The sequence below is a fragment of the Chenopodium quinoa genome, unplaced genomic scaffold, assembly GCF_001683475.1.
Source record: "Chenopodium quinoa cultivar QQ74 unplaced genomic scaffold, ASM168347v1, whole genome shotgun sequence".
Taxonomy (NCBI): domain Eukaryota; kingdom Viridiplantae; phylum Streptophyta; class Magnoliopsida; order Caryophyllales; family Amaranthaceae; genus Chenopodium; species Chenopodium quinoa.
The window spans coordinates 1,056,112-1,070,521 of NW_018743373.1; the positions used below are offsets into that span (position 1 = coordinate 1,056,112).

Below are 14,410 nucleotides of genomic sequence, written 5' to 3' on the forward strand. Positions count from 1 at the left end.
TTGTCCAAAATTATATGACAAAAGCGAAACATTTACAAATGAGCACAATTTTTTGGGATAACTATTAAAAAGAAATACGGGCACAACTATGTGGGATAGAGGGCATAACTAAAATTTGATTGGAATCAACGGTAAGATATTATTTCAACTAATTTATAGATATCTTAAGTTTGGGTATTGAGAATGTTATGTCACGTTTTAGGAGAATTTTCTCTCATGTAACTGTGTAAAACTTGTCTAACTCGAATTTAATTAAACAAGTTTGAATATAGGTCGCAAATGAACAAAATTCAGTGTTGTTATGTTGTCCATACAAATGTCTCATCTATCAATACGATACTATTGTAATCATTGTTTTTTTTTTTCCAAATTTTTTACCCATCAAGTAAAGGCATTTATAGAATTATGGTTCACCTTAATTTCCCCTTTATTTCAAGAAAACTACGTTTAGATAATTTCATATCATATCAATTAATTCAAGAAGCATAAGCTCTAATAAGGGTTAAGGACTACTAAATTCTATTAATTAATACTAATATAAATATCGTTCATTATTCTTTGCATGGGTATTTTGATAAAAAAAATTCTCTATTAAAGTCGCAAAAATTAGGTTTCAATTTGAAGTAGGTTTCAAATTTTTACCCGTGATCCTTGTCTTATGTATGTGTTCAAAATAGTTTGTATTCTTCATGTAATTAACAAATTAAAAGTCTTACCTTAGGAATTTTACAAAATATCTAGACAACTACTTAATTTTCAAAAATCTTCTTTCTTTTTTTTTTTTTTTTTTGAAGAAAATTACAAACATTAGATGTATTAATCTTGCTAGTCGCTTCAACATGAGAGTAGCCTTGTTTAGGTTGTTACCTTGAGATACATGTTATTCCTTCCTCAAAAAAAAAAAAAAAAAAAAAAAAAAAAAAAAAAAAAAAGAAGACTACAAAAATATTGTTCAATCTAGCTACACAAAACAAATGAATGAAGAGTATTACACAATGAAAATATGATTTCTTATTATATTAATCCGAATGACACATACTAATTCAAAGTAACTTGGAAGCCTTATTGTCCTAGATATGTCCATCGATCCTTGCTTCTTCCCTCTAGCATCACTTCAAAGATTGATTTGAAGCATTGAATTTTTTATTTTATTTTTTTTTGACAGGAAACATTAATTTTTTTTCCGTAGACAATACTAGGATAAAAGTAGTGACTTCCCTATTATTGCTTTGCCCTAATTTTTACTCCAAAATATTGTAGGTCTTGATCTTGGACTTATTACAAGGAACATGCCTCTTAATTTTGCCTTATTAGTTATTATAATTGGAAAATTATGTCACAAACCAAAATGTGTATGGGTGAATCTTGTTTGCAACAAAATACTTACATTACTTAACATATTTTAAGCAATCCAAAGCCTAAAGACTCCAATATTTAATTTGCAAGAAAATTAAGCAAAGAGAATACTTCGATTGCATCATGCATATATGAAATATTGTAAATAGCAAGGGTATACATTTTTCTGTACAAGCACTTGGATGATTGGATCACTCAAAAGTGCACGCTAAAACTTCTTCAATTTAAGGATTTCCAAATAAATTTCTTTGATGATTTTCATATATATATATATATATATATATATATATATATATATATATATATATACACACACACACACACACATGAGAGAGAGAGAGAGAGGTGCAGTGTGTATTGATGAGCAAAAAAAAAAAACCTTATTGGTGTCTTTTACATTCTGTATCCGAGTGTATATAACAATTTTCAAATCCGTTCATGTAACCACAATTGGTGATACATTAAGCTGATGGTTGAAGCCCAAGACTATGTTATATACACTACTACATTTTTGACCTATTGCAACCCCTAAATCCGTTGCATTAGGCGTCAAATTCCGTGGCATTAGGCCTAATGCAACGGCCATGTACCGTGGCATTTGCTGGCGTTGCAGTAGGTCTATTGCAACGGTATACAACACCTAATACCACGGCAGCTATAATCCGTTGCGATAGCTCTACACCTAATGCCACGGTATAAATTATCCGTTGCAATAGATTACTTACTACAAATTGTGATGAAATTGACACCTATTGCAACGGCTGAAGCTGATTAATACAAATGATATATAGTACATATCTACTGCAACGGATTGATCATTTGACCTTTTTTTTTGTTTTTTTTTTTTTTGAATTGTACGGTAATATAATATATGTATAAATAGTCGGTACAAATCTAAATATACTAAGAAACAAAATATCATTAAATTTATATAAAATAATTATAATGCTAAATACGTACATTATAAAATATTAGTTGCTTGTTTTTTGTATGACACCCTACTAATAATAAATAAAAGTTATATAATTAATTTAATCCTCCAAAATACAAATTTTCAACATATATATAAGCCGGAATTTCCAAATCTTCACAAAGTTGAGCTTGAGTAAGAGTCGCCAACATATATGCACCATTTGTTAAATGACTAGCTAGTTACTATGCTTCAGCTCCATTTAGCTCCCCATGCACCTACACGTAAAATAGAATAAAGTAATAGAAATATAATAGAACTAAATTATAAATTACACTAGATCAAGGCCACAATCAACATGAGAAAAGTTCAAAACGCACGGAGAATTCAACTATACAATAATACTCATGTTAGACCGTAGGCCACAACAGCAGCACCCTGAATCCAATATAGGCAGCAGCCAACCCAAAACCAAACAAAAACACAACAGGCACAAAACAGGTTGCAAGCAAGTAGAACCCTGAACCAGAGCTACTGATCTGCCACTATCAGATCCAACACTAAAACCAAATCAGAAGCGGCAACCAACAGCAACCATAAGCCAAATAAGGAGGGCACACACCAAACACATCTAAAAAACAATAAACCAGGGCACCCAGCTATCCATACAACGAGTAAAAACAGCCCCCCTCCCTATCACATCAATTTCCCCTATTTTACAGACTTTCAAGAATGCAATATCTTCAGAAGAACAACAACTAAGTCTACTGTCCCTGTAACCATTTTTTACCAACAAAATTGGGTGTTTGGATCAAAATAAAGACAAATTTAGAGCACTAGATGTCCTATAGTTAAAAGCAATATAACAACCAACATAAACATCCCAACATTGCAGTAGCACAAAAGCTTAAAGAAGTCACATTTTGACATCGATCTGAGATTGTTTTTTATTGTTTATATATCTTGTCACTGTTTCCAAGCTTCATTATGTACATTTGTCAATTTAAGCTTGCCAAAATCAATTGAAATTAAAGTTAGCCATGTATACAAAATCAAAGATCCTAATGCTCTTTTTATATATAGATAATAAAACAGGAGAATAAACCAAAAAAAAAAAAAAAAAAAAAACCTTAATCAGAATTGAGTAGGATAACTACTATACATGCAACAAAATTATACAAAACCAAGCAAAGTACTTCAAAGTGATAAATTGTCTTTGTCAAGCTTTATCTTCGTATTATCATACCCTGTGAACTCATATCCAATACGAACATTAACAATACTCCAATATCTCTAAACAAACTCATAAAGAAAATTAGTAGCAAGAATCAAGAATGGCCTGATCAACTATAATTATTTAAATAGAATGGAAAACAGATTTTACAAACCATGTGTCTTCCACTACATTTTTTTTAAAGTAACCCAAAAGGCCAACAGATTCAATATTCACAACTTTCTCATGATACACAACGCTGACAGCAGGAAAAATCTTCAAACAAGAACCCGGTAGAGGAAACAATTCTAATATAAATTGCATCGGACCACTAAACAATGTTCTGCTACCCAAGTATTAGCTTTATTTTTTAACTTTTATCACTTCGTACTATAAGTCTACAAGATGCAGTTATTCACAACAATGTTTGCGAAAGAGCATTACCTCAAATAAGTGGTCTAGAAAGAAATGTGACAAAGAACTAGCCGAAATCAGATGCAAGCATCGTAGCCTACAAAGGGGCACCTTAAAATTAAAAATTTACAAAGTAATTACAATTCGTAGTAAAATAAAAGGCATTCAATTGAAAGGCCATATATTTTTAAGCATCCTAGATTTGACCTGAAAGTAAATCATCTATAGAACAAGAAATAGGCCATTAGAAAGACAGACGCATAAGTATGTCATAATTTTTGACTAAAGAATTTCAGTGGCTCTCCGGCTATTAAAATTTATAATTTACAATTTACATAACAGTAGGCAGCAGAGACAACAACACCCACAACAATATCAATATTAAAGGCTAGATATCAATAATAACAACTACAACAATAACAATGGAGGCTACAACAAAAATTTATAATCACATTCTAGATTTACACCATAAACTTTTAAACCCAATTTCCCAAAACCAATCTACCAATTCAAATTAGCTCAAATCATAGTCAATTACAATACCACCTATCACTCAAATTAATTCACAAAATCATGCATAAATGAATAAAAATCGACATTAGACCGTGCGAATCAAATCAAAGCTAACAAATTTTTAGGCAAATGAGGGAATCACCTCCCTCCCTTCCCCTCTTACTCAAAATGACTTCAGCAACCCCATGGGCATACCAAGCTTCAAGAGATGAATAATTGTAATTTTTTTTATATCTTATTTAGATAATGAGATACTCCTTGGTTAAATAAATAAAAAGACGTTAACCATAAATAGCTCGACATGAGTTTGGAGTAAACAATGCAACGTCACTTAGTTTATAAACTTATTATCATGTTGCAATTAAGCTTTTCTAAGCTACTTGGAGACAAAGTAGGCAAACAAATTCATAGTGGTAGCAGTTATAAAATAGAAAAGATCAGAAGAGTTTAAAGATAATTAGAATAAAGAAAAAACTTGAAACTGATTAAAGTTTATACTATAATCTACATCTACCTGTTAATGTAATCCCCTCCATCCATTTACAAAACTTGAGAGAAGGAATTTATTAACAATAAACAATAAACTTAAAAGGATATACTTATAATTCATCCTTAATTAATCAAAGCCGTTTTTTTTTCCCTGTTCCACAATAGCTTTTTGTGGAATTGTGGGATATCTTGGAATTTCTCAAGTAATATTGTTGTTAGGAGTAGGTGTAGCTATTAGTTAGTGTAAGTTTCATTAGATCATTTCTTGTAGGTTGTCCTCGGTTTTTTACCCCGCTTTACCTGAGTATTACATGTTGGTGCTCTGGTCTTCTAGCTGCTAGACAGCAGAATAGTCAATATTGAGGCTGGTACCCTAAGTATGAGTATATTGACCACATTCATTTGCACTTGTTTGTAGAAAAATTTCTCAGTTACGTGACAAGTAAGAAGCTCAATAAATTAAGAATGTATTGAGTTTATTGGACAGTAGTCACTAATACATTGGACATAAAACCAAGTTATTGATAGAATTATGAGAAAGAGAATATTGGAAATCTTAATTATATTGAAGAGTATACAAGATTATTTATAGTAGATAAGTATGTAAGCATTAGACTACGACTAAATACATTAGAGTACATGTCTAGGTACATTATTAGACAATAGTTAGGGAAATCTTTGACAATCAACCTATGTGTAAATCAAGGAGTAAATTAAGGGATAATGATATTGATGATATCATTATCCTTTACAGTTACAACATTTATCAATCCCTATTGTTTCAGAGTTTCTGTGAAATAATGTAAACAAACAAAAGAACATAGAAACAGATTCTGTAAATACTTAAGGTATGCACCACCAATAAGTATAGTGTTGACATCCAGATACTTATATCATTATAATCCCATAGAATTCGCAAGCTATAGGACAACGAGCTGATCAAATAGACTCAAAACTCGACAGTAAATCACGAAAAATACCAGAAACTGCAACTTTCATCAAAAAATTCTGATGAATATTAAAATTAACAAATAACAATCAAGACAACAAAATTATTATAAATTAGTTATACAATTAACAAAAACCACTGCATATAACAATCAAAATTTAAAGAAAAAAAAAATTACATGAAAAAATCAAAATAGAGAATAATAAGGAAGAATTAGGTACCTGATTTTTGTGAAGATTAGGAGGAAAGAGATAAAAGGTTGAAAGGAGAAGAAGACTACAAAAAATCGAAGATTAAAATTGGGGATTAAAATCGAATAATAAGCAATTGACCTTGTTTATTATTACAATTGAAACATTAGAATCTGAAAAATAGGGTTAACATCAAAATTTCAAATTGGGGATTTCGATTATAAGAGCAAGATATACTAAATTAATTAATTAAGAGTATAAGACATAAAGACATACCATTGATGCATCGAAGACGGCCGACGTTGTGGCAGCAACGACGGCCGAGATCCTGTGAGGCAATGAGGCACGACGGGTCATGGGCGACGGTCGATCTACTGGACTACAGGAGGCCGGTGAGGACTAAGGTGTAAGGCAGCGAAGAACGAAAGATTGGAAGAAGCCAGCCGGCGGCGACGGTAGCGGTGGAGCAGCGAACAAGGAGTGAAGGAGGTTATCAGATTGTTCTAAGATTTTGAGGAGAGAGAGAGGCAGAGAGCAATTCTGGGTTTTCTATTTTTTTGTGAAGAACCTGAAAAGAAAAAAGGAACAGTAATAAAAAGGGTATAATCCTAATGGCCGTGGCGTTAGACCGCTCTATTGCAACGACAAACTCACAACCGTTGTGTTAGGCTCTACTATTAACCAGCTGATGTATTAGACCATGCTAATGCAACGGTAATCAATGTAGCCGTTGCATTAGCCTAATTTTAGCCGTTGCATTTGATCAAAAATGTAGTAGTGATATTTTATCACATACAAACAAATATGCTACCCGACTAGCTAGCTCATGGCCTAGCATCGCCTTAAAAATATAAGGAAAATGATAAACATTGTATAAGAAGCTTAAAATGGCTATGTATAAGAAGCTTAAAATGGAAAGATTGAAGAAAAATTAACATTAATTAGTTAATTACATAGCCCTCAGGGCTACATATATTAATACCCAAAATATAATTGTTGGGTCTAGATAATTAATATCCCTCCAAAGCAACAACTTCTCCAAAAGCTATAAATTTTTCTCTGATAATTTTTCAAATAATAGCCTAGCAGGAGTTTAATTTGTGATACCTTCTTAAATAAAAGAAATATCAATCCTCCTAACAAATGCGTTTTTTTTTTGTCAATTGTGTGCACCTAATAAAGACGACGGACCACTTATTCCTTAATTGCTATACGACTAGCTAGAAAAATTTGGAACTAACCTCTAATTGAATCATGGCTTGATATAACTATCTAGTTTTCAATACATTATTACGTACAAGCTTTTAACATTATTAATGCTTCTATTAAGAAATTTACGTATGTTCCTAAATTTTGGAGCAAAAAGTCCACAAGGCACGCAAAATTATTGTACATAATTTGAGTATGCATGAGTGGCATTATTAAACGTAGGTTTATCCTCTCCTTTCATTGGCTTTTCTTTTTAATCGTATGCACCACCCTTTCTCTATTCCCACCTCCCAATTACAACATTGTAGCACATAAAACTACTCCCAAATTATATACTACCTCCGTTTCATATTATTTGCAACGATTAGACATTTTTTCTCTGTACTTTATGTCAAATCGTTACAAATAATATAAAACAGAGGTAATATACTCAACTTTGATGGTTCAATTCAGCACAGTTTAACTTCTTTAATGGTCCAATAATCAATATGTCACATTTCATCAACAACTTGTTTTATGCTCTCCATTTACATGGTCATTTACTTATTAGGAGGGCTTGTGATAGGCCCACAACATTTTTTATTCCATAAGTTATTGTTTTTCACCATGACAAAATCTAATACTACCTCTGATTTTTTTTAGGTTGCAACTTTGAAATATTTTATATCTCACAAATAATACTTCAAAGTTATAATTAAAAAAAATTGGAGGTAGTATTAAAATAACAAAGGCATAAAAAAAACAACTCATTTAAGGTGACAAATTATTGTTCATTTGCATAAAAAAAAATAAAGTAATTATTAGTCATCAACGTAAACGGTGCATGGTGTGGTGGTCAACCACATGGCAGATCAATTGCATCATTATCGATATATGTTCATTCTCTGGTCAACTGATCTACTGAGAAATTCGACACATTTACGTATTGTAGAGCAAAACCAAATAGTAGACTGGATTACTATTGTCATATGTACGTGCTACATAATTTACAATAATTGTATAATAATTCTATTATATGTTATTTCAAAGACATAAAAAGTACAATTATCCTCCATCTCCTAATGTCTTTTTTACTATTCTTACCATAGAAATGTAAAATGTTTCATACCCAATAATAACCAAACCATAAAAGTCCAATAATTTTAATATCAAATTAAACAATTTGGAGTATTATAGAACAATAGAGAATGCTAAGTTGTAGAGATTAAAGATCATATATATTTTAGCAAAGTAGTAATAATTTAAGGAAAGTGGTACAGAGTAGTTAATTGTATTATTATTATTATTATTATTATTATTATTATTACTCACATTTTTTTAAGAAGTATTATTATTATTATTGTTATTTAATTTCAGTATGAATATAAACGTGGTGTTGTGGACCTAGCATCTAGTGGAGTTAATGTTATGATGCATGAAATTAAAATTATTATATTGATATTCGAGTGGGTGAGTAGCGCCTGCGTAAACAAAATGGCCCTACTAATTTGAAAGTATATGAAAAGTTATACTTCTTCTGTTTTTATTTACATGCAACACTTCTCTTTTCACGCTTGTCGATGTATTATTTCAATCGTTTATATCTTTAATTATCAATATGTAAAAATTATAAATGTTAGATATTAAAATAGTATAAATAGAGACGAATCTAACAAGATCCCACATGACTATATTTTTTCTTAGCTATAAATCGTCAAAACTAGTCAAAGTAGAGTACATAAATAGTGTAAAAGTCAAACTGTTGCAAGTATAAGAAAACGGAAGAAGTATATATTTAGTTGGTATAATAGTGTAAAGTTTAAATATTTAGGGTCAAGACTCAAGAGCTACATTAATTTGACTCTTGAGAGTCATGTACTTTAGGTCGCCCGCCAATATTATATATGTTGGCCGATTGTGGCTTTAGTTAACTAGTGCGAACTTGCTTAGTTTTTTTCAATCCAACTTCTTCGATCACTCAAGAATTAGTCAACAATAATTACTAGTAATTGTTGACCAATATCACCATATTAAACTCATGCCAAAATAGAATTATTTTCGCGGCATGAGTTTAATAAGGCGATGTATAAATATAAATAATCACTAGCTAGAATTTGTATTAGGCAACTGAAACACTCTAGGTCTAGGCGATTATTATTATAAACTTTTGTTGCTGATACAAGTTATACTTGAAGATGGGAGTCAAAGTGATGTGTCTATGTCCGAATCATGAAGTTCTCTCTTTAAATACTTTGTACATGATTAGTTATATAAGTTTAATTGATAGAATTTATTCTATTTGGCAAAAATGTAACACTTTATACAAAATAGGATGATTAAACAAAAAACACAGTGAATTGGATTCAATTGAAATTGGTATTGAATACTCTGTATTGATTAGTGGAATTATTTGGAGGTAGTACAAGCAAAAAAATATGTGAAAAGAACTTGACTTGACTTTATTGAATGCCATGCAATTGAATTGCGCTGATTAAGAGTCATGGGTTCCATATAAATCCTTATTTAATTTTTTTTAAATTTCTTGTCAGAAAAATAAATAAAAAAATTTTGTACAACCATGCAATTCCTTCTCAATAATTAATAACATGAACTTTTTTGTCACATGTCAAAATATATTCTAATTTTGTACTTATATGTGGAATTATTGTAAATATTTCAAATCATTAATATTTAATTACATGAAATGTTAATATTTTATTTTTGACATGAGATTTTTTAAATCTTTTGTAGACATTGGCTTACAGAAACCTAGTAATTATTAAAGGACGTAAAACTACTACGGAGTAGTAATTTAAATATGAAGTATTATTTTTGCAACAAATTCTCTTAAAAAATCAAGAAAACATAAAAACATAATACAAAATTTTAAATAAATCGGATGTACAATAACATATTGTACAACCTTTATAAAGTTACCTTAAATGAGCAAAAGTTACCCTAATATGAATAAAAGTTACACTGACATAAATTAGAAAGTATTTATGTTTTATTGATAAACGTTACCCAAAAAATTGTAAAAATAACCCTAAATTATTTGATAAAAGTGACCCCCGATATACAGTAAATTACTGTACACCAGATTCATACAAATGATACTATACATTAATTTAAATTATATACCATTTGGAAAAAAAATTATAAATTCTTCATTTTTAATGGGAAAAATAGTAGTAGTAAATTTAGAAAATATAACGCATACTTGTTAATTTAATTATAAAAAAAAAATTCTCAAGGATGACCCCTAACTTCTGCTACGCACACATGGCGACCCTCTTAAAAATCAATTATACAAAATGACCTTATTTAAGAATTTTATCCCATTTATAACCTTATTTTATTAAATCAGTTAATTAAGGTTCACCAACATAAAAATTAAATATTTAATTAAAACTAACTATGGTTAGATTAATTATTATTTAAAAAAAAAAAACTAAAAAATTAAACCTACCACCAAACAAGCCACCCTCACCTCCACCAACCCCACCACCATCTCCCTTTCCGGTGATGCTACTCCACCTCGACCACTGCCCAATAGCCAGATCCCCCAACCCGTCAAAGACCCTCCCTTTCTCTCCTCTTCACCACCACCACCACCATCACCACATCTACCTTCTTCCTAACCTCAACCTGACACCCCCCCACCAGACCAAGAACCACACCACCACCAGACCAAGACCTTGACCGACCCATACCAATACTCCTCCCACCACAACCCACGAACCTCCTTCTGTCTCTCCTCTGACCTCTCCAACGCCTAGATCTAAACTCAACCTGACAATTGCTCCGATCCTCCTCTAACCGTAACCCATGACCCTGCCTCTCTCTCTCTCTCTCTCTCAGACCCAAACTCGAACACTGAGCACCTCACTCCTTCTCTCTCCTCTAACGACCTAGCCCGTTGTCGTGGTGCCGGTGTTTCGGATGAGGTGAGGTGGTAGATTTAGGGTTTCGGCGAAGGTGGTGGTGGAGGTGGTGTTGTGGGTAAATGGTTGGTGGTGGTTAATTTTTTTGAAAATAAATCTAACGATAGTTAATTCTAATCAATAGTTTAATGAAATAAGGCTGTAAGTGGGATAAAATTCTTAACTAAGATTATTTTGTATAATTGGTTTGGAAAAATTGATGGAAATAATCCCAACTTTGTTCCGCTCAAAATAATCCATACTTTGGATTAACTAGATATAATCCCAACTTGCACTAAATCCGCTCAAATTAGTTTGTAACTTGTTAGCTATGGATGGTAACATGTATGATAGGTTAATCAGATACATAATTAATTATGATTGATTCTAATTCCAATAATCAAATTTTTAATATATTTTTATTAGTACAATATATGATTTTTATTAGTACCACGACCACACACCACCAGCCCCTCCATAAAACCACCACAACCCTATTGCCTCTGCCATAAATACACCACGTCACCACCACACCACTGCAAACGGGATGCGCATCGAATCCCTTCACCATACCCACACCACGTCACCACCACATTTGTATGAGATGCCATGATTCTTCAGAATCTTTTATCCATCTTTTCAGAGATTGTTATTCTTCCATCATCCAATGGAAAATGATTTTCCAGAAGTTAAAGCCACCTCCATTTTTTAACTACAGTATTTTCATAAACAGTTCTTGGTGTTGGATTTTGGGAAAACTCCTCAATCTGGAGTGTGTACCATTGATCAAGTATATAGAGTTTACAACGCTAGGATAAGGAATCCTAGATACGATAAACATACAAAATATACATTAAATATATCCTATACTTGTGACAAATATTATCCTAAATATAATATCTATCACACCCCCGCAGTCGTTGCGAGAGGAGGTCGTACGCTAAGACTGGATCGAAATTCCAGAAATAATTTCCGCGGTAGGCCTTTAGTGAAAATGTCTGCGAACTGATATCTAGTAGGAACATGGAGAACCCGAACTTGTCCTAATTCAACCTTTTCTCGAACAAAGTGAATATCCATCTCCACATGTTTGGTGCGTTGGTGCTGTACGGAGTTGCCGGAAAGGTAGATAACACTGACATTATCACAATAAACGATAGTAGCCTGCAGTAGAGGACAATGTAACTCTAGTACAAGATTACGGAGCCAACACGCCTCAGAGACAACATTTGCGACGCCTCGATATTCTGCTTCTGCACTCGACTTACATAATGTATGTTGACGCTTAGATGACCAGGATACGAGTTTGTCCCCAAGGAAACAACAGTAGCCCGATATAGAAAGTCGGGTGTCGGGACAACCTCTCCAGTCAGCGTCAGTGTAAGTAATCAGTTGATGTGAAACAGTAGGATATAAATGTAGACCGTGATCAATGGTACCCTGAACATAACAAAAATGCGTTTCAATACCTCATAATGAGGTTTCCGGGGATCATGCATAAAAAGACACACCTGTTGTACCGCATAGGAAATATCTGGCCTGGTAAAAGTTAGGTACTGAAGAGCACCTGCTAAACTGCGATACAAAGTAGGATCCCGAAAAGGTGGCCCTGCATCTGCACTAAGTTTGGACTTAGTGTCAACTAGAGTAGCGGCAAGCTTACAAGACGCCATCCCTGCACGCTCTAAAATCTCATGTGCATACTTTTCCTGTGAAAGCAGCATATAAGAAGGTTTTTAGGTTACTGTAATACCCAAAAAATAACTTAGAGGCCCCAAATCAGACATGGGAAACTCAGTTTGCAACTGAGAGATGATCCATGTGCGCAACCTGTCAGATGAGGTAGCTAAAATAATATCATCAACATATAAGAGTAAATATGCCATATCATCTCCCTGCCGGAAAGTAAAAAGAGAAGTGTCACTTTTAGTAATGACAAACCCCAATTTAATAAGAAAATTTGCAAAGCGTTGGTACCAAGCTCTGGGAGCTTGTTTCAAACCATAAAGAGCCTTGCTGAGCCGACAAACATGAGAGGGAGCCCTCCGATCAACAAAACCCGGAGGTTGATGCATGTAAACTGTTTCCTGCAAATCACCATGTAAAAAGGCATTTTTGACATCTAGTTGATGTATCGACCACTTTTTAGCCAGAGCTAAGCTGAGAACAGTCCGAATAGTGGCAGGTTTAACTACCGGACTAAACGTCTCATCACAATCCACACCAATTTCCTGCGACCTGCCATCACATACAAGACGAGCTTTGTGCCTTTCAAGGTCACCGTTAGACTTGTATTTATGTTTAAATAGCCACATACAATTAACAATGTTCACCCACATAGGCCTAGGCACCAATTCCCATGTCCTTGTTTTTATTAAAGCACTATATTCATCATTCATCGCCGCATTCCAATTTTGGTCATTTAAAGCTTGTTTATAGATTTTGGAAGGGGTGATTTTAGGTGATGGGGACCCGAGTGTTGAACGGTAAGGTTGAAATATTTCGGGTTAGGCTTGAAAATGCCCCGTTGACTACGAGTAATACGGGGAGATGGTGGAGGTGGTCTAGTGGGTTGCAAAGGGGGTACGCCACGCAGAGGTGGCGGTGAGTAGAGAGGTGTGGCGGGGCTGTATGGCGAGGGAGGGGGTTGCGGGGAGGGCATGGCAGCAGGTGAAGACCCGCAGGTGGGCTGCGGGGTGGTCTGATGTGAGGGGGAGCAGGCTGGTGTGCGGCCCGCTGGTAAGTCAGCGTGAATGGGCCCGACCTGGTGTGTGTTGGGGTTTGGTAAAATGGCTGGGCTTCTGGGTTGGGCTTGTTGCATTTGAGTGTTTGGACTTTGGAGAGTTAGGTGATGTCGAAGGAAGGAGTGAGTGAGCAAAGCGGATTTTTCATCAATTCCTAAGAAATCATAGTCCGAAAGCTTAAATTGTGCCAAATTTTTGTAAGGAAAAGTTGACTCATCAAACACAACATGTCTAGAAAGAATAATTTTATTGGTAGATAAATCAAGACACTTATAGCCACGGTGATTAGAGGGATACCCAAGAAAAACACACGGAGTGGATTTGGGAGCTAACTTGTGAGGAGTAGTGGCAGTCAAATTTGGGAAACAAAGACTGTAACCCCCCATATTTTTAAAATATATTATAAATGAAATTATATTATTTATAATATTTATTTGTATTTTTTCGGAATTTAATTTCAAAAGTTTCAATTTTTAATTTTGGGTCGAAAATTATTTTGGTACAAATTTTTATACATACA

General features: G+C 33.4%; 1 long non-coding RNA gene across 1 annotated transcript; it reads right to left on the reverse strand.

Moving 5' to 3' along the window:
* Positions 1 to 2,191: 2,191 nt before the first annotated feature.
* LOC110738122 lies at positions 2,192 to 6,435 on the reverse strand. Its single transcript, XR_002514563.1, has 3 exons — positions 6,312 to 6,435; positions 6,066 to 6,120; positions 2,192 to 2,544 (listed from the first exon to the last, which is right to left on the reverse strand). It is a non-coding gene; the product is annotated as an uncharacterized LOC110738122 (long non-coding RNA).
* Between the last annotated feature and the right edge of the window lie 7,975 nt (positions 6,436 to 14,410).